Source organism: Arachis ipaensis, chromosome B05 (genome assembly GCF_000816755.2).
Source record: "Arachis ipaensis cultivar K30076 chromosome B05, Araip1.1, whole genome shotgun sequence".
Taxonomy (NCBI): domain Eukaryota; kingdom Viridiplantae; phylum Streptophyta; class Magnoliopsida; order Fabales; family Fabaceae; genus Arachis; species Arachis ipaensis.
This window is the reverse complement of record NC_029789.2, coordinates 95,255,092-95,272,310: the sequence shown is the minus strand read 5'-3', so window position 1 is coordinate 95,272,310 and position 17,219 is coordinate 95,255,092. Positions and strand designations below refer to the sequence as shown.

At 36.1% G+C, this 17,219-nt stretch overlaps 1 long non-coding RNA gene across 2 annotated transcripts; it reads right to left on the bottom strand.

Moving 5' to 3' along the window:
• LOC110262917 lies at positions 11,820-14,899 on the bottom strand. 2 transcript variants are annotated; one of them, XR_002347930.1, is made up of 6 exons: positions 14,806-14,899; positions 13,865-13,947; positions 13,544-13,652; positions 13,046-13,334; positions 12,341-12,525; positions 11,820-11,879 (listed from the first exon to the last, which is right to left on the bottom strand). It is a non-coding gene; the product is annotated as an uncharacterized LOC110262917 (long non-coding RNA). The 2 variants fall into 2 exon arrangements; XR_002347929.1 differs by lacking the exon at positions 13,544-13,652 and having other exon boundaries at positions 14,806-14,898.

The following is a 17,219-nucleotide window of genomic DNA, read 5'->3' as shown; positions in this document are numbered from 1 at the left end:
ATGGCGTTTAAACGCCAGTAAGAAGCATCAAACTGGCGTTTAACACCAAAAAGAAGCATCAAGCTGGCGTTAAATGCCAGGAACAAGCACCAGACTGGCGTTTAATGCCAGAACAGAGCATGGAAGTGGCGTTAAACGCCAGAAATAGGCTACATTTGGGTGTTTAACGCCAAAAAAAGCAGCAAGCTGGCGTTTAACGCCAGACATGCATACTAAGGGTGTTTTACACGCCTAATTGGAGCAGGGATGTTAAGTCCTTGACCCCACAGGATCTGTGGACCCCACAGGATCCCCACCTTTTCTTCTCTCCTTTTCACACCTTTTCATACTTCTCTTCCCCAAATACCCTTCACCAATCACCTCAATCACCCTTCCCCATCACCTCTTCACCATTCACATCCATCCTCTCTTCCCCAAAAACCCCACCTACCTCCAAAATTCAAACTCTTTTCCCTCCCAAACCCAACCCTGATAGCCGAACCCTAAACCTTCCCCCACACCTATATAAACCCCTCTTTCATTCTTCATTTTCACACAACACAACCCTTTCTTCTTCCCCTTGGCCGAATACACACCTCTCTCCTTCTCCTCTATTTTTCTTCTTCTTCTCCTTCTTTCTTTTATCTTTTGCTCGGGGACGAGCAAACATTTTAAGTTTGGTGTGGTAAAAGCATTGCTTTTTGTTTTTCCATAACCATTAATGGCACCTAACGCTAGAGAAACCTCAAGAAAGAGGAAAGGGAAGGCAGTTGCTTCCACCTCTGAGTCATGGGAGATGGAGAGATTCATCTCAAAGGTCTATCAAGACCACTTCTATGAAGTTGTGGCCAAGAAGAAAGTGATCCCTGAGGTTCCTTTCAAGCTCAAAAAAATGAGTATCCGGAGATCCGACATGAGATCCGAAGAAGAGGTTGGGAAGTTCTCACTAATCCTATTCAACAAGTTTGGATCTTAATGGTTCAAGAGTTCTATGCAAACGCATGGATCACTAGGAACCATGATCAAAGTGTGAACCCGAATCCAAAGCATTGGCTTACCATGGTTCGGGGGAAATACTTATATTTTAGTCCGGAAAATGTAAGGCTGGCGTTCAACTTGCCAATGATGGAAGAAAACGCACGCCCCTACACTAGAAGGGTCAACTTTGATCAAAGGTTGGACCAAGTCCTCATGGACATATGTATGGAAGGAGCTCAATGGAAATTTGACTCAAGAGGCAAGCCGGTTCAATTGAGAAAACTGGACCTTAAGCCTGTAGCTAGAGGATGGTTGGAGTTTATTCAACGCTCAATTATTCTTACTAGCAACCGGTCTGAAGTTACTATAGACTGGGCCATCATGATCCATAGTATCATGATTGGGGAGGAAGTAGAAGTTCATGAGATTATACCTCAAGAACTCTATAAGGTGGCTGACAAGTCTTCTACTTTGGCAAGGTTAGCCTTTCCTCACCTCATTTGTCACCTCTGCAATTCGGCTGGAATTGACATAGAGGGAGACACCCTCATTGAAGCGGACAAGCCCATCACTAAGAAGAGGATGGAGCAAACAAGAGATCATGGACCTCAACAAGAGCATGAGGAAATTCCTCACCATGAAATCCCTGAGATGCCTCAAGGGATGCACTTCCCTCCAAAAAACTATTGGGAGTAAATCAATACTTTCCTAGGAGAATTAAGCTCCAATATGGGACAACTAAGGATGGAGCACCAAGAGCACTCCATCATTCTCCATTAGATTAGAGAAGATCAAAGAGGTATGAGGGAGGAGCAACAAAGACAAGGAAGAGACATAGAGGAGCTCAAGAACACCATTGGTTCTTCAAGAAGAGGAAGACGCCACCCTCACTAAGGTGGACCTGTTCCTTAATCTCCTTGTTCTTATTTTCCTATTTTTCGGTTTTTGAGCCTTATGTTTTATTTATGTTTGTGTCTTATTACATGATCATTAGTATTTAAGTGTCTATGACTTAAAGTTATGAATGTCCTATGAATCCATCACCTCTCTTAAATGAAAACTGTTTTAATTACAAAAGAACAAGAAGTACATGGTTTCGAATTCATCCTTGAAACTAGTTTAATTATTTTGATGTGGTGACAATACTTTTTGTTTTCTGAATGAATGCTTGAACAGTGCATATGTCTTTTGAAATTGTTGTTTATGAATGTTAAATATGTTGGCTCTTGAAAGAATGATGAAAAAGGAGACATGTTATTTGATAATCTGAAAAATCATAAAATTGATTCTTGAAGCAAGAAAAACAGTGAATAGAGAAAAGCTTGCAAAAAAAAAAAGAGAGAAAAAAAAAGAAAAGAAAAATGGCGAAAAAAAATATATAAAAGAAAGAGAAAGAAAAAGCAAGCAGAAAAAGCCAAGAGCTCTTTAAACCAAAAGGCAAGAGCAAAAAGCCAATAGCCCTTAAAACCAAAAGGTAAGGGTAATAAAAAGGATCCAAGGCTTTGAGCATCAGTGGATTCGGGCCTAAAGGAATAAAATCCTGGCCTAAGCAGCTAAACCAAGCTGTCCCTAACCATGTGCTTGTGGCGTGAAGGTGTCAAGTGAAAACTTGAGACTGAGAGTCGAGGTCCAAAGCAAAAATAAGAGTGTGCTTAAGAACCCTGGACACCTCTAATTGGGGACTATAGCAAAGCTGAGTCACAATCTGAAAAGGTTCACCCAGTTATGTGTCTGTGGCATTTATGTATCCGGTGATAATACTGGAGAACAAAGTGCTTAGGGCCACGGCCAAGACTCATAAAGTAGCTGTGTTCAAGAATGAACATACTGAACTAGGAGAATCAATAACACTATCTGAATTCTAAATTCCTATAGATTCCAATCATTCTGAACTTCAATGGATAAAATGAGATGCCAAAACTATTCAAGAGGCAAAAAGCTACAAGTCCCGCTCATCTGATTAGAGCTAAGTTTCATTGATATTTTGAAATTTATAGTATATTCTCTTTTTTTTATCCTATTTGATTTTCAGTTGCTTGGGGACAAGCAACAATTTAAGTTTGGTGTTGTGATGAGCGGATAATTTATACGCTTTTTGGCATTGTTTTTACAGTTTTTAGTATGATTTGATTAGTTTTTAATATATTTTTATTAGTTTTTAAATAAAATTTACATTTCTGGACTTTACTATGAGTTTCTGTGTTTTTCTGTGATTTTAGGTATTTTCTAGCTGAAATTGAGGGACTTTAGCAAAAATCAGATTCAGAGGTTGAAGAAGGACTGCAGATGCTATTGGATTCTGACCTCCCTGCACTCAAAGTGGATTTTCTGGAGCTACAGAAGTCCAAATGGCACGCTCTCAATTGCGTTGGAAAGTAGACATCCAAGGCTTTTTAGAAATATATAATAGTCTATACTTTGCCCGAGTTTAGATGATGTAAACTGGCGTTCAACGCCAGCTCTCTGCCCTATTCTGGAGTTAAACGCCATAAACAGGTTGCAAAGCAGAGTTAAACGCCAGAAACAGGTTACAAACTGGCGTTTAACTCCAAGGAAGACCTCTGCACGTGAAAGCTTTAATACTCAGCCCAAGCACACACCAAATGGGCCCGGAAGTGGATTTCTGCATCATTTACTCATTTCTGTAACCTTAGTAACTAGTTTAGTATAAATAGAACTTTTTACTATCATGTTAAAAGGGGGATCTTTGATTAGTTTTATGCTATCTTAGACCTTTATGGAGGCTAGCCATTCGGCCATGCCTGGACCTTGTTCTTATGTATTTTCAACGGTAGAGTTTCTACACACCATAGATTAAGGTGTGGAGCTCTGCTGTTTCTCATGAAGTAATGCAAAGTACTATTGTTTTTTTATTCAATTCAAGCCCATTTCTTCTCTAAGATATTCATTCGCACACAAGAACATGATGAATGTGATGATTATGTGATGCTCATCATCATTCTCACTTATGAACGCGTGCCTGACAAACACTTCCGTTCTACATGAAAGCAAGCTTGAATGCATATCTCTTAGCCTTCTGATCGTGAGATCAGAGTCTTCGTGGTATAGGCCAGAACTATTGGCGGCCATTCTTGAGGTCCGGAAAGTCTAAACCTTGTCTATGGTATTCCGAGTAGGATCCGGGAAGGGATGGCTGTGACGAGCTTCAAACTCGCGAGTGCTGGGCGTAGTGACAGACGCAAAAGGATTATTGAATCCTATTCCAGTATGATCGAGAACCGACAGATGAATAGCCGTGCGGTGACAGCGCATCATGGACCATTTTCACTGAGAGGATGGGAAGTAGCCATTGACAATGGTGATGCCCTATACAAAGCTTGCCATAGAAAGGAGTGGGAATGATTGGATGAAGACAGCAGGAAAGCAGAGGTTCAGGAGGAACGAAAGCATCTCTATACGCTTATCTGAAATTCTCACCAATGAATTACATAAGTATCTCTATCCCATTTTACGTTTTATTTATATTTTAATTATTAAAACTCTATAACCATTTGAATCCGCCTGACTGAGATTTACAAGGTGACCATAGCTTGCTTCAAGCCGACAATCTCCGTGGGGTCGACCCTTACTCACATAAGGTTTATTACTTGGACGACCCAGTGCACTTGCTGGTTAGTTGTGCGAAGTTGTGACAAAGTGTGTGAATTACGTTCTGAGCACCAAGTTTTTGGCGCCGTTGTTAAGGATCACAATTTCGTGCACCACTCTCCCACCATTATTATTGAAGCCTTGATTCGGCTTCTGTTGATCCTTCCATGAGAGATTAGGATGATTCCTCTATGAAGGATTGTAGGTGTTTCCATAGGATTCTCCCATGTAATTCACCTCTTCTATTCTAGGATTCTCAGGATCATAAGCTTCTTCTTCAGAGGAAGCTTCCTTAGTACTGCCTGATGCAGCTTGCATTCCAGACAGACTCTGAGAATTCATATTGACTTGCTGAGTCAATATTTTGTTCTGAGTCAATATGGCATTCAGAGTATCAATCTCCAGAACTCCTTTCTTCTGAGTTGTCCCATTATTCACAGGATTCCTTTCAGAAGTGTACATGAACTAGTTATTTACAACCATTTCAATGAGTTCCTGGGCTTTTGAAGGCGTCTTCTTCAAATGAAGAGATCCTCCAGTAGAGTCATCCAATGACATCTTGGACAATTCAGACAGACCATCATAGAATATACATATGATGCTCCATTCTGAAAACATGTCAGAAGGACACCTTCTGATCAATTGCTTGTATCTTTCCCAAGCTTCATAGAGGGATTCACCTTCCTTCTGTCTGAAGGTTTGGACTTCCACTCTAAACTTGCTCAATTTTTGAGGTGGAAAGAATTTGGCCAAGAAAGCATTGACCAACTTTTCCCAAGAGTTCAGGCTATCCTTAGATTGTGAGTCCAACCATGTCCTAGCTCTGTCTCTTACAGAAAAGGAGAAAAGCATAAGTTTGTAGACCTCAGGATTAACCCCATTGGTCTTAACAGTGTCACAGATTTACAAGAATTCAGCTAAAAACTGATGAGGATCTTCCAATGAAAGTCTATGAAACTTGCAATTCTGCTGCATTAGAGAAACTAGTTGAGGCTTAAGCTCGAAGTTGTTTGCTCCAATTGTAGCAATTGAGATGCTTCTTCCACAGCAGTCAGAAGAGGGTGCAATAAAGTCACCAAGCATCTTCCTTGCATCTCCACCATTGTTATTGGGTTCAGCTATCTCTTCTTCTTTTTCAAAAAATTCTATCAGGTCTTCTCCAGAGTGTTGTGCTTTAGCTTCTCTTAGCTTCCTCTTTAGAGTCCTTTCAGGTTCCAGATCAGCTTCAAAAAGAATGTTCTTATCCTTACTCCTGATCATATGAAAAAGAAGAGAACAGAAAAGAATAGGAATCCTCTATGTCACAGTATAGAGATTCCTTTATGTGAGTAGAAGAAGAGAAGAGTAGAAGAATGAGAAGAGAAAAATTCGAACACAGAGAGGGAGAGAGGGTTCGAATTTTAAGAATAAGAGAAGTGTTAGTGAATAAATAAATAAATAGAAAGAGATGAGAGAGAGAGAGAATTTTCAAAAATAATTAAAAAGAAAAGAAATTTTTTTTTTGTTTTTATTTTAATTATTAGTTAAAATTCGAAATTATTAAAAAGAATAAAATAAAATTAAAATTTAAAACAGTTAGTTAATTAAAAAAGAATTTTGAAAAAGTGGTGAGGAGTTTTCGAAAATTGGAGAGAGAAAAGTAGTTAGGTAGTTAAAAAAGATAAGAATTAGTAAAACAAACAAAAAGTCAAGTAGTTAATTGAAAAAGATTTGAAGATCAATTTTTGAAAAGATAGTAAGTGAGAGAAGATTTTGAAATCAAATTTTAAAAAGATATGATTTGAAATTTATTTTGAAGAAGATTGAAAAGGAAATTTAAAAAGATTTGATTTTTGAAATTAAAGTTGATTACTTGACTAACAAGAAACTATAAGATATGATTTTAAAATTTAAAGATTGAACCTTTCTTAATAGGCAAGTAACAACTTGAGATTTTTGAACCAAAACATTAAATGCTAGCAATTAATTTCGAAAATATGGAACAAAATAAGAAAAAAGATTTTGAAAATCAATTTTTGAAATTTTCGAAAAACATAAAAAAATGAAAAAGATTTGATTTTTGAAAAAGTTTTGAAAAGATAGGATTTTTAAATTGAAAATTTGACTTGACTCATAAGAAACAATTAAATTTTAAAACTTTTTGACTAAATCAATCAAAATTTCGAAATTTATGAGAAGAATAAGGGAAAGATATATTTTTTATTTTTTTTTGAATTTTTATGAGGAGAGAAAAAAACACAAAAATGACTCAAGACATAAAAATTATGAATCAAAACAAGAAAAATATGCAAGAACACTTTGAATGTCAAGATGAACAACAAGAACACTTTGAAGTTCATGATGAACACCAAGAACTTATTTTTAAAAATTTTTAAGAAAAGAAAGACATGAAGACACCAAACTTAAAAATTTTTACTGTTTAGACACTATGAATTCGAAAATGCACAAGAAAAACAAGAAAAGACACAAAATAAGAAAATTCAAAGATCAAACAAAGAAAATCATCAAGAACAACTTGAAGATCAATGAAGAACACATGCATGAATTTTCAAAAATTTTAGTGGAAATTAAAAATATGCAATTGACACCAAACTTAAAATTTGACACTAGACTCAAACAAGAAACATAAAAGTTTTGGTTTTTATGATTTTATTAAATTTTTTTTTGTATTTTTCGAAAATTATTTTGGAAAAGAAAGTAAAGAAATTCAAAATTTTTAATAAGAATTTCAGGAATCATGCAATGTTAGTCTAAAGCTTCGGTCCAAAAATTTAGACATGGCTTAATAGCCAGCCGAGCTTTATGCGAAAACTTCGGTCCAAAAGATTAGACATGGCCAATGGCCAGCCAAGCTTCAGCAGAGCATTACATACAACAGCCAAATTGATGAAAATCAAAAGGCTCCTGCAATGATAAGTGGAAGCCTCGGTCCAAAAAAATTAGACATGGCTTGACAGTCAGCCAGCCTTCAACAGATCATGATGAAACTCTAGAATTCATTCTTAAAAATTCTGAAGAACAAAGAATAATTTATTTTTTTTTTTTAAATTTTTTTCGAAATTAAAATTAAAAAGCTTAAACATAAAATAAAAGTACCTAATCTGAGCAACAAGATGAACCGTCAGTTGTCCAAACTCGAACAATCCCCGGCAACGGCGCCAAAAACTTGGTAGCGCGAAATCATGATCTCAACACTTCTTCACAACTCCGCGTAATTAACCAGCAAGTGCACTGGGTCGTCCAAGTAATAAACCTTACATGAGTAAGGGTCGAACCCACAGAGATTGTCGGCTTGAAGCAAGCTATGGTCATCCTTGTAAATCTCAGGCAGGCGGATTCAAATGGTTATGAGGTTTTGATAATTAAAATATAAATAAAATATAAAATAAGATAGAAATACTTATGTAATTCATTGGTGGGAATTTCAGATAAGCATCTAGAGATGCTTTGTTGCTTCTGAACTTCTGCTTTCCTATTGCCTTCTTCCAACCATGCGTTACCTCCTTCCATGGCAAGCTGTATAATCCTCTCGGATGAAAACAAATCCATATGCGCTGTCACCGCACAACTAATCATCTGTCGGTTCCCGCTAGCATCGGAATAAGACCATTGTCCTTTTGCACACTGTCACTGCGTCCAACATTCGCAGGTTTGAAGCTCGTCACAGTCATCCCTTCCCAGATCCTACTCGGGATACCACAGACAAGGTTTAGACTTTCCGGATCTCAAGAATGCTGCCAATGTTTCTAGCCTATATCACGAAGGTTTTAATCTCAGATTCAGATGCTCTGTTGTCACGAGAGACGATGTGAATCATTGATTAGGGACCCAAGAGAATATACTCCGGCTGTCGTCCAATGACTACGTTGAACATCATGTAGACCACTTTGTGGTTGTCAGGAACGCGATCTTGGCTAAGCGAGTAACGAAGATTGGGTGATTGTCACGGGTCACCCCTTCATTCTGACTTAACTGAATTAAGTACGAGAGTATATCTTGGAGAATAAGTAGGCATGAATTGAATAGAAAAACAGTAGTAATTGCATTGATTCATGAAGAACAGCAGAGCTCCACACCTTAATCTATGGGTGTAGAAACTCCACCGTAGAAAATACATAAGTAAAAGGTCTAGGCATGGCCGTGAGGCCAGCCTCCAAACATGTACAATGGTCTATGATCGCATAAGATTGATCAAAAAATGGTCAAAAGACATTCCAAAGATGTAAAATAAATCTTTATACTAGACTAGCAACCTAGGGTTACAGAAAATGAGTAACTAAGTGCAGATAGTGCAGAAATCCACTTCCGGGGCCCACTTGGTGTGTGCTTGGGCTGAACATTGAGCTTTACATGTGCATAGGCTATTCCTGGAGTTAAATGCTAGCTTTGGTGCCAGTTTAGGCGTTTAACTCCAATTCTGGTGCCAGTTTGGGTGTTTTACGCCAGAATTTTTAGGCAGACTTTGAACGCCAGTTTAGACCATCAAATCTCAGGCAAAGTATGGACTATTATATATTTCTGGAAATCCCAGAATGTCTACTTTCCAATGCAATTGAGAGCGCACCAATTGGGCTTCTGTAGCTCCAGAAATCCACTTTGAGTGCAGGAGGGTCAGAATCCAACAGCATCTGCAGTCCTTTTTCAGCCTCTGAATCAAATTTTAGCTTAGGTCCCTCAATTTCAGTCAGAAAATACCTGAAATCATAGAAAAATACACAAACTTATAGTAAAGTCCAGAAATGTAATTTTTGCATAAAAACTAATAAAAATATAATAAAAACTAACTAAAACATACTAAAAACTATGTAAAAATAATGCCAAAAAGGGTATAGATTATCCGCTCATCACTTATTCTTTGTATATTTAGGCAATTCTTCTCAAATATATACACAAATAATTTTTTTTATTATTTCTAGAAATAGACATATGTGATTGCCAAAATAAGAAAACTGGCAAAGGAAGGACCGTAGCAAACAAACAAGAGGGTTGGTATCGTGCATGAAATTCTGGCTGCCATGGATATTGTAAAGTATGAACACTTTTAAACAAAGTTCATTTGACCTTGTTCAAATATAATCTTAACAAATGTCTTTTGTATTTAGAAATGATTCAGATGTTATGCATGGGAAACAAGCTTTCAATGTAGAGTACAAAGCATACGGGATTATAAGCTATCTTGGTTTCGCAAAGCACATCTGTTAAATGCTGTTAATAATCATTTACGTTTTCTTTGTGATGAACATTGGACTGTTAATTTATCAAAATTGGCAGAACAATATACCATACATTGATAGATGGCCTAAAAGGACCATGCTAATAAAATTGTGTACAAGGATCACTGGATATGTGTTTAAATTGTGATTTTCTGTAAATACTTCAGGGCAAACCTCATCAGCATGTGTTCTTTATATACATGGAAGTAATCATCTTCATAATTACAATGTCAATAGAGAAGAAACTAGTTATTCCCAATTGATCCTAGCTAATACATAAAGGAACTTTACTATATTAACAATAGTATGATTTGTTAATATGGCCTTTTGTGAAATAATTCTTCAATGCTATATTGATATCCTCTGTGGGAAAATAATGGTTGTGTTATATCTTTAAATTTATGCGAGTCTTTTATTTCTATATGTAGGATGTATTTTCTAGGCGATATACCACATTGATCCTGCTTCATACATGTGACAATGCATGCCTATTGATGCTAACTTATAATGCTAATTCCAAGGTAACAACAGAGTAACAAGTTTTCATATGATTCGATTCTTTTAATATTATCTCTTCTCTCACAAATTAAAATCAGTGATGGTAACATTTATAATGCTTTTGGTAGCCAACTCTTGATGTCCATACATATTTGGTTTGAACTGAGTGACAATTTTTTTAAGGGACCAAATTTCAGTTTGTGCTACTGTGTTAGATGGAGATTTATTCCTGAATTTCTTGTTTCTAAATATGCTTGCCCTCCATAACAAAGCCAACTTTTGAAATATGCTTGCCCAGCATAACAAAGCCAATTTTTGAAATGTTGATAATTATCTTGCCAAAAATGTATGCTCACTAGAATTACTGCACAAGTTTTAATATTGAAGTGGGTGAACTGGTATATGAGCCTCTAAGGGATGGTCCAATATTGTGGGAAATAGGTATTCCTAATCGAATTACTGCAGAATTTTATGTTCCTAATCCCAAACCAGAACATATTAATAAGATTTTTTATGAACCATTCTGAAAGGTTAGCCTCTTATGTCCCCTATCTAAATTGATTGATTAAGTTTTCTTTTCTATTTGTTTTAACATGAAAAATTGGAAACTCTAAATTTTTCCTTTTAAGGTGAGTTTAGTGCAAGATGTTTCTTCAAATTTTAAATTGATCTATTTTTTTATCTTCTTTTTAAATTTTAATTGTAGGCTAAGATAGTGGTACTTAAATGAAAGAACACTACAACAAACAAGGGTTTTCGCAACGGTCAAAAACCATTGTCATAGATCAGAAAACCGTTCCTAAAACTTTAGGTAACGCTTTGGAAACGGTTTTTGACCTGTGGTATATGCGGCCATTACCAATGCTTGAAGGCAACAGTTTTTTACCTAAGGCAATGACAACCAAAACTCCATTGCCATAGTTACTAGCATAGACAACGGTTTTGACAACAATTTTTAAAGAACGGTTTAAAACCATTACTGGATAGGCAATGGTTTAAAATTATTCTCTTTGATGACGTAACGGTTTAAAACCGTAACTGGATAGACAATGATTTTAAATTGTTGTAATTTTGTTGTTCATAAAGACAATAGTTTAAAAGTGTTGCCTTTGGTTGTGTTTTTTTGCAACGGTTTTAATACCATTGTCATTTTGTAGCTATCTTTGACAATGGTTTTAATACCATTGCCTTTTGTGACTTTTGACAATGGTTTTTTATAACTATATTATTCTTTATTTACAATAGTTTTCTCATGTTGCATTAAAATTAGTTCCAACTATTTTTTTTTAATTTAATGTCAATCAACAAGGTTAAACTATTTGAATCAAATTACTAAAGAACTAATTGAACACTTACCATAAAAAAATAAACATTTATATACTTAGTGAACAAAAAATTTCCGGATACAATATAGTTGTATCAGTGTTGGTTACAAGTAATTCCGGATATTTTTTAATTATCCCAGAAAAATAAGCTTAAAAAATGCCAACCCTAGAAAGGAATTCAATCTTCATCTAAAGAGTTTTATCAATGCTGGCAGCGAAAAATAATTCTCCCAATAGTTTCTTTATCCAAGCCCATATTTTCAAAAAACAGAACCACCTGCAGACAACAAGGAACACAAGCTTCTTAACTGGGGAAAAATGAAGCATTTTGAATCAGTAAAATACAAAATAAAGAACAATGGCATGCATATAACATGTATCACTAGCACAATAGATACAAGCACATAGGTACTTAACAAATTCAATTCTTAATAAGGCATAAAAGGATCAAGCAACCATAGTGTAGTTATTTTCAAGCATGATTGTTATAGCCAGTAAGAAAAGCAATATTTGCATTGCTAATAAATAAGCTTCTTAATACATCAAATTAAAAGGTTGTAATTTATAAACGATATTAAATCCAAGAACTTCTTTGCACTGAAAGCACCACATAAGGTCACAAGACCCACCCCCCCTCCTGTCCCCTCTTTTGACACTACCAGAAGGTAAACTAACAGCAGCAATAAATATAATAGCAAATCTTAGACTTCAGATTCAAGCATACTTATTCAAACATACCTAAAAGAAACCAGTCTCATCATGGACCCCTTTGTCAACATCAGCAGTTACTTTGCTTAGTATAGTCTCGCACACAAAGTAGAAAACTTAGACCACCAGCCCCACCTTGCGGTAGCCAGTTAAACATGAAATCTTATCCACTAAATTAAATTGATAGCACATGAACTCTTATTTCTTCCATGTAACTGCAAAGAGATGATTAAACAAGACTAAATATGAATGGAAAAGGTTTAGAACTAAACAAATTGCAACTGAAGCTCAGGTTGTGTTGCCCCTAAATACATAACGAAGATAGAATAGTCTCATAATAAAAAAAAATAACATTCTTCAAGAGTGTAGTGCTGTCAGCTCAAGATAGAGCCAAATTATGACCAGCCTAAGTGTAAATCGATGACTATGCACACTGATAAAAGAAAAATGTTTCCAACTACTCACATGAACTATAAATTCTATACTCACAGGTTATTTCTATTGAAATGATTAGATTATGTGCACAACAAACAAACAAAAAAGTGCCAAAAGAAAAAGGAAAAAAATACAATGGTGCTAACTTGTTCAAGGTAAATCAATCATGGATGAAGACAGAGTCTATCACATTTCAAACAAGCAGCTTTACAGATAAGCTACCAAGGTTAAAATGCTGGTCAACATAGAGGAATTAAATAGAAATTAAAATGATCAAGAGAAGGTTAAAAGGAGACACACCCAGTAAAATGCTGTCAATTCCACCATGCTAGGTTGTTTGTCTTCAAGGATTATCAACTGTTGTAGCTGTAATTCGTAATTGTCTTGTCTATTCTTACTCTCCATTCCGCTTCTAGAAAGCTCTTCTCCACCAAACTTCAAATCCTCTTTGAATATTTGGGCAACCTTCTCCAGAATTCTAAGATTTTTACTTGAGTCATTTAGGCCATCAAAATCAAATGCAGCAATTTTACTTGAGTCATTCAGGCCATTGAGAGAATCAACTCAGAATTTCCAGCCACTTTACATGCTAACAAAATAAACCAACGAACAATTAAGAAACAACCATTAACATTAACATTATGCTCCATAAAACAACTTAGCTTAATTTCAAACCAAATTGAATTAAAACAAAACTTCTATGCTTAAGTTTTTACATAGAGAGAACATGTTCAGCTAAATAACTCTTTAATTTATAACAGAAAATAAGCTTAATCCAAACACACACCGTAACCAAACCTCAGCAGACGAGGTGGGGGACGGCGTAGTGGACGCAAGCAGAGAGGAGAGCACGGAACAGCAGCAGATGACAGAGTAGGAGCTGATGACAAAGCAGAACTATTTTCTCCTAACATTGCTCAGAATAAAATCTCATTAAAGAAAAAAATTCAATCAACAAAGTAACTAATGGCAGAACAAGCCAACATCATCATAGTAACAATCAACAATCAACAAAATTTATAATAAGCAAAACTAATTCATAAACCAAACAAAATGAAATCATGTGGTTCTTCCCAAAAGATTTTACCATAATAGAAGAATAGTCTTTATAGTTTATACCTCAAAGCAAACAGGGCAATTGTGATGCATTGCTCTTTTCAAACAACGATGACCATCTTTCAATCATTTAGAGTAGCAGCGCCCTAAAACATATAATAATTAATTTACAAGGATCAAGAAAAAAAGGATATAACTATGAAGAGAGAACAAGAAAAAAATAAGGAACAATGAATGAAACTCACCACATTTCTCACCTCACTCCACCATTCACAGCAACATCATTAATCAATTACTCACCTGATGCTTATCGAGCAGCGATGGACGAATTTATAAAAAAACAAAGTCTTAGAGTTTTATAAAAATTTCGACAGCATCACCTCAAAAATTCGGACTTAAACCACCCTTAGGGGTTCCCTCCTTCTTAATAGTTTACCAGCCTTTCATCAGCAATTATCAAACAAACAAACAGGTTCTCAATAATCAACATATTTTATTACCATTTGGTTCCACTCATTGTAAAATTATTTATAAACCATAAAAATTACTACTTTTAGTTAAGAAATCAATTTTAGGTACTTAGTTTAGAAATCTAAACTCAATCCATTTATCATTCATCAAGCCTCAATCTCATAAATTACTCATTATAATTTGATTCAACCACCAATCACAACATTATTAAGTAAAAAAAAAAAAACAGAACTTCCGATAAGCATTCATTCCCAAACAACCTTGTAAGATGCACACAAGAGCTAAACAAAATTCAATTCACACGCACGTAATCATCATCATACCAGTCACATTCACAGCCATAACCTCAACTCAATAAACTAATTGAAACACTAGAACATCATCTCAAAAACTAATCCAAATTTTACATCCTCAAACCAAGCTTATTTCTACCAATTAATCACACAAGACATTTATAAATTATTTACAGATACTCACTAAACTTCAATGATATTCATAAATTAAAATGGTTAATTTTAAAATAAATCTCCTACCTCTAAGTGTCGAAATTAGAAGAAATTCGAGACGGGTTGTGGCAGCAATGGCAGAACCAGCGTAAACAAGCGCAGAAACAGGGGCCGAGCAAGGACAGTGGCTCCATTAGTGGCATTTTCTGGCATCAATGGCGGTGGTCCCCGGCGACCAGCGGTGCGGCGGCAAAACCTCCCTCTCCTCTGTGAGTTTCTCCTCCCTCTTCACGTTCTGTTCATCCCATCAACACTAGCAACTTCTAATCATTGGCGATGAGATAGCCTCGTTCTCCTCCTTCTCCGTCAGAGCATCCTTCGCGCGTTGATAAACTCCAATTTTGTGGTTTATATTGTGTAGAATTTGGGGAGTTTTGTCAACATTTTCCGCACTTATTCACAAGAAATGCATGGTTTTGTGTTTCCTTCCTAATATTGCCGCATGATGAAAAACATGCTTCTTTTGTCTTAAAATTGCTATATTTTGATCCTCTTTTATTGCCATTCGATGCCGTGACGTATTTGTTGAGTGATTTCAAGATTAATAGGGTAAGAATGGCCTAGAAGAGAGAAAGAAAGCATGCACAAGAGGAAGGAACATGGAGATTTGGATTTTGGGAAACTCAGCACTGGCGCGCACGCGCACTTCACGCACACGCGTGGATGAGGATAGCTGGGAGCGGCGCGCAAGGATGGATGCATCCGCGCGGGTAAGAGAAATCCCACTAACGCTCACGCGCACATGGCGCGCACTCGTGGATCACAAAAGAAATCGGCGCGCATGCATGCTTGGCGCGCACGCGCGGAAAGCTGCACGTGACCTCATTAAAGAAAATCGTGCTGGCGATTTTTGTGGCTCATTAGGCCCAAATTTAAGCTGTTTCTGCATGAAAGAGACCCAAGGATGCTAAGGGAAAAGGGGGGATCATTCATTTTACACTAAGATACAAATTTAGCTAGTTTTTAGTTCTTTGTTCTTCTAGAGAGAGAAACCCTTGTTCCTCTCTAGATCTAGCTTTAATTTGATCTTCTCTTATTGAATTCTGAATTGGATCTTGTTAATTACTAGTTTTGATTATTCAATTTGAATTTCTTAGTATAACTTTGCTTAGATCTTGTGTTAGTTTTATGATTTCTTGTCAATTGTCACTTTATACCCATTACATGAATGTTGTGAATCTTGACTTGTTGATGTTACATTGATGATTTCTATGATTAATTGTGTTGTTTGAGTGATTGTATGTTGATAATTGTTAGTGGGTGATAAACCCATGTTTCATGACTTCTTTTGTGCTTAGTTTGAGTGATTTATACAATCCTTCACCTGCTTATTCACATTAATTGCATGGTTTTACTTTCCCTTCCTTATTACGCCATATTGTGAAAAACATGTTTCCTAAGCTTTAAAAATTAATTATTTTAATTACCTTTATTTCAATTCGATGCTGTGATTAGTGTGTTGAGTAGTTTCAGATTTTCTAAGGCAGAATGACTTAAAGGATGGAAAAGGAAACATACTAAAACGGAAGGAGAAAGCAAAACGGAGCTTTAAGGAAACTGATATCCACGTAATCGCATGGATGACGCGATCGCGTGCCAAGCACGAATTAGCAGCGACGCGGCCGCATGACTAACGCGACCGCGCGCCTTAAGCAGAACGCACATGACGCGGTCGCATGACTGACGCGACGTTTATGATTGTTCCCTTTGATTTAAGTTACCATTGCTTCCCATCTAAGGACATTTTTATTATTCCAGCAATTTTACTTTTCCCCCTTTTGGTTCTGGTTAAGAATTTAGTAACTCAACAGTTATTAAACTCAACATAATTGATAATCGTTATCTTGCTAATTAAGCTGAACTTAAATAATCCCAACCTTTTCTTAGGAAATAAATAGGATTCAAAGGCCAGATTAATTATTCCGTTGACTTCCCTTTGCCTTAGTAAAGGTTGACCAAGTGGAGTTTAGATTCAACTTTCATTATAGTTGGGAGAGATAACTACATTGGACCTCCAACTTCCCTTACCTTGCCAAAAGTCTGCTTTACAGTATTTATTTATTTTAATTACCGTTTACTTTATTTGTTACTTAAATTACTTGCTTCTCATCTTCTAAACCCCGATTACAACCTTTATAGCCAATAATAAGAACATACTTCCTCGCAGTTCCTTGAGAAGACAACCCGAGGTTTGAATACTCGGTTAACAATTTCTAAAGGGGTTTGTTACTTGTGACACCCAACACGTTTGTATGAAAGGACTTTTGAAGGTTTAGAAACTATACTTGCAACGAGGATTTATCCGCAAATTTCTAGACCACGCAAAAGTTTCCCTCATCAAAATGGCGCCGTTGTTGGGGAACTGCTAACGTGTGCCTTATTATTAGTTATTGTAAATATTTTTCTTTTTCTTGTTTATTTATTTTAGTGCATACCCAGCT